Consider the following 6,676-nt stretch of genomic DNA (forward strand, 5'->3'; position numbering starts at 1 on the left):
ACTTGAATTCCGAGCTGCTGGCGGGCTTGTCTTTGGAGCAGCCGGCGAGCTTATTTGTTGAGAGCTCCTGGGCTGAGGACCACGGTGGAGCTTCGGAGGACAGCGGGGAATTTGGGGTTGGGCAGGCGGTAGGAGCCGTTGGAGAGGTATGTGTTAGTTCTCGGCGTGGGGTGAGCTGGGGAGACGCGACGCGTTCCAGCAGGAGTTGGATGACAAGGCTTGGGAAATTTCTTTACTTCAACTTCGAAATCAGAACCATTTAAGAACAGCACGAGATTAATCAGCTCAATCAGGGGAAAATCGCACGTCGGAAGATCGCAGCGGATTATTTCGTCATCCAACCCCAGCAGGAAGCACGCATCTAGAGCGGCGTCATGCCAGCTCACCCGGTTAGAGAGCTCGAGAGAACCCTCCACATATCGCTCCAACCTCATACCGCCCTGCCGCAAACCCCACAGCGCGTCCTCAGCTGCAGTCATCTTTTTAGGTCTGCTGTTCTGTCACGGTCACTCGGGGAGGAAGGAACGAGGAGACGCAGGAGAACACTTTTTTAATTTAAAAGAATTTAATTCAAATAAACAAAGGGATACAAAACACTGGAACTTCAAGGATGACATTTAACAGCAGACGGGAAACACAGGGTTTAAATGCACACATATATATATATATATATTTCCACCCCCCCCAGGTAATTACATGATATACTGTTAGTTAGAAACGAAAGGCCCCTTTTCACCAATGGGAATCATTTTACTACATCAGATTTGGAGGTTTGGACAGAAAAGGTACTTACAATGTTTGACAGTTTCATACTTTAAGAGATCCTCTGTCATCTAGTCCACTCATAATAAGCACTGCATATCTGTTTCTTACTCGGTGCATCCTGGAGAATTGTTGACCTTCATTGCATTGTGGGATTTAGATGGCCAGCCATTTATCAAGCACAAGTCTGACTGAAAGTGCCTTTCACAGTGCTGCAAAAAAAAAAAAAAAGAATAAAATAATCCAATAATGCAGACTGATGGAGAGGGAAAGTGTGTGCACGGCTGTGCACATTTTTAGTCCTTAAACTAGATTTTGCTTTTATTTGCTCGGTTGCATCTCACACTATCGTCCTTTTGGTACCTCAGGGAATTTCCACAACAAAATTAGCCTAAATGAAGAGAGAAGTTTATCACAAACTTCTTTCACTCGCTTACTTTTTTCTTGTCTGTAATAAATCGCCAGAGGTCTGCACATCAGAGATTTATTGCTTTCCCTCATCGGCTGCTTATAAACTGAAGCTGAGTGACACAATCTAATATTTGGCACTTAAATGATGAATAATGTCAGACAACAACAAGCGGAGGGTACCGAAGCCTCTGAATATTAAACGCCCAAACTCAATTTGGATCCGAAGGGAAATGAGTTGTTAATGGGGAGAGAGAGGCATGCTGTCGTCTCGATATGAGATTTCAGGTTTGTTCCATCAATCCAGACGCCCAGCCAGGTAATGACACTGTGGCCACAGAGTGGCAGCTTATCTGCCCTGTCATTAGGCCCTTAAGTGGTGGCCCCTAGTGTCACTGCTTGTCTATCAGGAGCTATTTGGGGAACAAGGGTTTCCTATTAAAGGCCTGGAGGTAAAGAGAGGAGTAATGGCCTCCAGAAATGCTGATAGAGCAGCACGAGGAAGAGTAATGCAGGGCATCAACTGCTCTTGGAATCTACCCTATAACGGACTCTTAGTATATCAGCACCTCTTTCCTGTTGTTTCTTTATCACAATCGCTCCAAGGGTTGAGGAGATAAAGCATCAACAGTCCAGCTGCTGTAGTTTTTCTATTGTGCTTGCTGACGTGAATGAGTTTTGCCAAGGATTTCCTCATCCAGATCAGATTTCAGGTCTGCTGGCTAATTACCCAGACTTAGTTTTGCATTGGGTCTGATAAGGGAATGAAAGCTACAACAGCACACCAGAAACAACAGAGACAAGGGTTGATTAGCCAAATTAGTGTACTTTATCTTCTTATTGTTTTCATAGGTCTGACTCTTTTATTGAGTAATCTAGAAGACTGATAACAACGTTCCCTTTGATTCTTTTGCTGCAGTGCTATAATTTGATTTCTTTAAAGTCAACATGAAACAGCATTTTGCAACATATTTTGCTTCTATAATAGGTTTGTTTTCACTGGTTCCAACACAAAAAATATATATCATTTTTTAATTTGTTTATTGTATATATATATATTTTAAAGTTAATAATTCATATTTATTTTTAAAAATATACACTTACACAAACCATAAAAATTTAGGGTCAGTAAAAAAGTAATACTTTTATTTAAGATGCATTAAACTGATCAAATGTGACAGTAAAAAATGCTGTTCTTTTTGAACATTAAATTCATCAAATAATCCTGGAAAAAAACATAAAAGTTTCCTTAAAAATATGAAGCAGCACAACTGTTTTCAACATTAATAATAAAATGAAATGTTTTTGAGCAACAAATCAGCATATTAAAATGAAGGATTGTTATTAATCCTTGTTATTGAAGGATTGTTATTCATATGACTGTTTTTACTGTATTTTTGATCCAAAAAGCACAAGACACTTTTTTCAAAAATATTTAAAAAAAGAAAGAAAAAAAAATATCAACCCTAAACTTTTGATCAGTATTTATCAAGTATCAGTATTTTATTTTATTTTATTTTATTTTTATTTTTTATTTTTTTTCACAGAGAACCAAATGAATAAGCACTGGCCCAATAAAACAGGTGACAGTTCTATCAACTGTCCTATAAGCTACTCCCATCGCAATGAATGAGAATACTAATAGATAGCTTTCTCAATATATTATAGAGCTTCTTGGTTGTTCAGCAAGAGCAGCTTTTTATTCAATTTTTGTGTCATCACTATTTGCTTTTCATCATCGACCAAACTACTTTAAGGAGATGCTTATTGACAGAATTATCCTCTTGAACCTGTGTGACTGTTTTGTATTTTTGATCCAAAAAGCACAAGACACTTTTTTCAAAAATATTTAAAAAAAGAAAGAAAAAAAAATACCAACCCTAAACTTTTGATCAGTATTTATCAAGTATCAGTATTTTATTTTATTTTATTTTTATTTTTTATTTTTTTTCACAGAGAACCAAATGAATAAGCACTGGCCCAATAAAACAGGTGACAGTTCTATCAACTGTCCTATAAGCTACTCCCATCGCAATGAATGAGAATACTAATAGATAGCTTTCTCAATATATTATAGAGCTTCTTGGTTGTTCAGCAAGAGCAGCTTTTTATTCAATTTTTGTGTCATCACTATTTGCTTTTCATCATCGACCAAACTACTTTAAGGAGATGCTTATTGACAGAATTATCCTCTTGAACCTGTGGAGAAAAGCGATGTGGGGGTTGGTGAAGTTCAGTGCATTATTTCGATGGCCTGCTCATTGCTCATCCATTGAGAATATCACCATGCTCTGACACTGTCAACACTTTCGATTGAGTATCCTGACACTCCCCACACCACCACTTGCTTTTCAAATCTGCTTCTCTCTTGTCCTCCCCTTTCAGTAGTAATTAGTGCTTCCTTCACATTGCTGTGCGCTGATTGGACCTGATGTCACTGCGCTGGCTGTATGTCTGCATGAAATGTGGGGTAGAAACAGGGAAAAGCAATATGTTGCCTCCCATAGCGATCAATGCTCAATCACCAGAGAGCATTTTTCTTCTGTCACTCCATCTTTTTTCCCCTCAATGTCTCTGTCATCTTTTCTTTCTCCATGATTCTACCCATGATTAAGGCCTTTAGGCAATTATGATTCATCTCAGAGTAGATGAGAAAAGAAGTATCAAGATCAATCTTCTATAAGCTCCCTCATTCTGCTCACCCCAAAGTAGATTGCAAAATCTTTTGTGTAAAAGCAACATTTTTTCTTTATTATCTGCTAGAAGGTAAGCATTGTAACACCCATATATTATTTTTTCCCCAAAGCTTACAGTCTGTTGTTTGATGCAAGCTTTTATTGATTGTCTGATTTGACATTTGTTTTACTGAGAGATCCTGTTTTTTTTTAAAGATGTGAAGCTGGAAGATAAATCAAACAGTTTGGATGAAGGCCAGATATTCATTCTTCATCAAAACAGGATATTAAAATGGCCTTTCATGAATATAGAATCTCAAGAAAGATTGTCTTGTAGAAAACCTGCATTTCCCTCTTTGTATGATACTGTTTGTTCTAAAAGCTTTTGGATCCTACTTGGATCCTATATATTTTTAATTAAAATCGCATTTGCCATCCTCTTTTAAATTGGTGAAATTTTATGAGCAACATTTTAGCTTTATGTTCCTCTAAAATGGTCTCTGTTCCCATTGAAGACATTCTCATAACAAGCAATAACCCTGATGTTCTAGACGCCTCCAATAATGCCCTCTCGTCCCCCATCTACTCTGAGATTCAATTCAGTTTCGGTATACAGTTTATGGATTGTGTTCTAGCGCACAGGCCTTTGTGAACATGGCCTAGTGTGTACAATGTGCGTGATGTGGAATATGTGTATATGGGACAATTTGTCAATGTGTCTGTTGAGGGGCACAATAGCTCAGGTCCAAATCGTTTAAGCGAGGCAGGTTGGTGGGTCATTAACCTAGCTGGATAATGCTTTAGCGTTCATTACATTGGAATGGGCCTGCATAGACACAGGGCTCATTAAAAAAAGATAATTGAGAGAGATATGAGAATAAGAAACCATGCTTGTTGTTGAAAAATGCAGGCAATTTTTTGAAATAGGAAAAAATCAAAATATGTGTTTCTCTTTTCATTTTGCTACATATTAAAATACATTTATTTAATATGACTTTAAATATATTGTTTAAAGATTCCTATACTTTATTGTGATTATATGTTTTTCTTGCTGTGGGACTTTTCCCATTATATTAAAACAATTACTCATTGAGATGCATTAAATCAGTCTTTAGTGTCATGCAGTCGTGCTTGTGTATTTTTCTTGTATCATTTACAAATTGAAAATCTCAGTGAGTAAATGTTTGTGTGCTTCTGATAATGTTAGGTTCAGTAGTCCATGAATAGTTTTGCAAATAAATGGAAAATATGATAGCAAGAAAAATAATATTAGCTACGGGTGTGAGCAAGGGGGACAATAGAACGGCGTGATTTTCAAGAAATAACATCACACAACAATATAATCCCTTTAAAATTGACAATGATACTGTAGCTGCTGCTGCAGCAACCCATTTACCTTTCATTAGATTAAAGCACCTTTGGTTTTGAATGAAATGCCAAGTGTGAATTGAAAAATGTTCTTAGGTGTCAGATCAGACTTGCCACTTAATCACAAGTTAATCACAATTTTTAGCTGGACAGATTACAATTGATCCTTTTTAATTACTATTCAGCCAGTAATATGCAATGATGTTTTGGGTGAAATATTTGGGACAAATTAACCATAAACTATGAAAATGAAATGATGTAGTGTTTTAGAACAAAGAATATTGGAGCTTAAAAGATGGAGGAAGATATAAAATGCAATAAATATATCAAATATAGAGCAAAGAAAGAAAGCTGTTATTGTATTTGTATTGTCTTCTCATGTACCAGTCAAGGTCTCCTCCAGTTTCCTTGTTAATCAATTTAGTAGCATGTGATGTCATTGGCCGTCCCACTAATGAGGCCAGTGAGCGGTTCGACACTGATCTCAATTGTCAGAATGTAAATAGCTCCCATTTCCATGACGAGAAGTGCCTCAGTCATACAGCAATGCAATTATGCGATGGGCCGCAGAATGTGCTCTGTTAGGAGACCAATTAGCTTATCTCCATGTCCATTCAGTCTTTGTTTTGATACCACATTACAGCATCTCCATTTGCATTGATGAGCGGCTTGACAGAGGAATAGGAGTTTAATGCGAGATGGATTTTTTTTTCTAAAAATAGCGAAATGAGAAATCCTGCTTTTAGGAAATGCAACTATGGTCATGCAATAACTAGACCAGGTTTTTTTTTTTTAAGTCTTAGTGGTCCTATCCTCAGCTATTTGTAATTTTATCAAAATGTATTATATTTTAGCTGCTGAATATTTCACAAATAATGATCAACAGCTTTCAATTCAGTCTGACAGGCACAGTTGGCAATATGTCATACATGGGTGAGGGGGAAACAATCCCATTAGATCGAATTGACTTACTATTCCCACTGTATGACATCTATCATTGGTGGGTGAATTGAGAAAATATACCAGCTATAAATATTCTTATATATATACATATATATATATATATATATATATATATATATTCTTAGATATTTGTCTCTATGACAACAGAATGACTTTTCCTTGCAAATTTGTAGCAAACAAAAGGTCATTGTGCCACTTAATATGAGCGAGTGAAACTTCACTTCCTGAAGATTTTGAATTTTATATAAATTAATGACCTATTTATTTTTTGTTTTTCTTCTGTGGAAGCCTATTTCTGCTTCAGAGTAAAAAAGTATTTATAAGAAAATAAAGTCACTTTGTGAGAAATGCAGTTGCATTCAAGAGATATGAAGTCACTATTGTGAGAAATAAAGTTGCAATTGTGACATGTTTTTTTTCTTGTCTTTACTAATATGACAGTAAAGCTGACAATTAACATCCAACACCTTTTGTTATTTTATAGGTAGTTCAGTATTAGT

Source organism: Sinocyclocheilus rhinocerous, unplaced genomic scaffold (assembly GCF_001515625.1).
Source record: "Sinocyclocheilus rhinocerous isolate Xijiao unplaced genomic scaffold, SAMN03320098_v1.1 scaffold153, whole genome shotgun sequence".
NCBI classification, from domain to species: Eukaryota; Metazoa; Chordata; class Actinopteri; order Cypriniformes; family Cyprinidae; genus Sinocyclocheilus; species Sinocyclocheilus rhinocerous.